This window comes from Tarenaya hassleriana, unplaced genomic scaffold, assembly GCF_000463585.1.
Source record: "Tarenaya hassleriana unplaced genomic scaffold, ASM46358v1 Cleome13, whole genome shotgun sequence".
Lineage (NCBI taxonomy): Eukaryota > Viridiplantae > Streptophyta > Magnoliopsida > Brassicales > Cleomaceae > Tarenaya > Tarenaya hassleriana.
In genome coordinates this window covers 2,172,610-2,173,066 of record NW_010963495.1, presented here as the reverse complement: position 1 = coordinate 2,173,066, position 457 = coordinate 2,172,610, and positions in this window count along the sequence as shown.

Here is a 457-nt window from a genome sequence, read left to right as displayed (position 1 = left end):
AGAGAATTGACACGGACCGTGTTGCATTCGACACGGCCGTGTTGCATTACGGGAAACCTTCCTATTTTGCATCCGGACTTCCGTTTTCAACAAAGGAAGAAGCCCAGCTGTCAAGCAAATAAATAGGAGACGTCTTGGGCTTCAGAAATTATCGAGAGATCACAGCAGAAAAGCCAGAGAACTCGAGAGAGAATCAAGACGGAGTTTCCCGGGAGCACAGATTGAAGAATCGTCGTCGAGAGATCGCTGCGAGTCTTCTTTATCTGTTTCTATGTTTCTTCTTATTGATTTGAACTCGTTCGTTGTTATGGGTAGTGAGTAGTCGTTTCACTGTAGCTAGGGATTTAACCTTGTAGGGATTTGTTTGGTTTTTATTTTCCGAGACTACGTTATCGATACTCGGCGGTTTAATTGAATTGAGTTTATTGCTTTTGATCTTCTTGGCCTGTTGATTGAT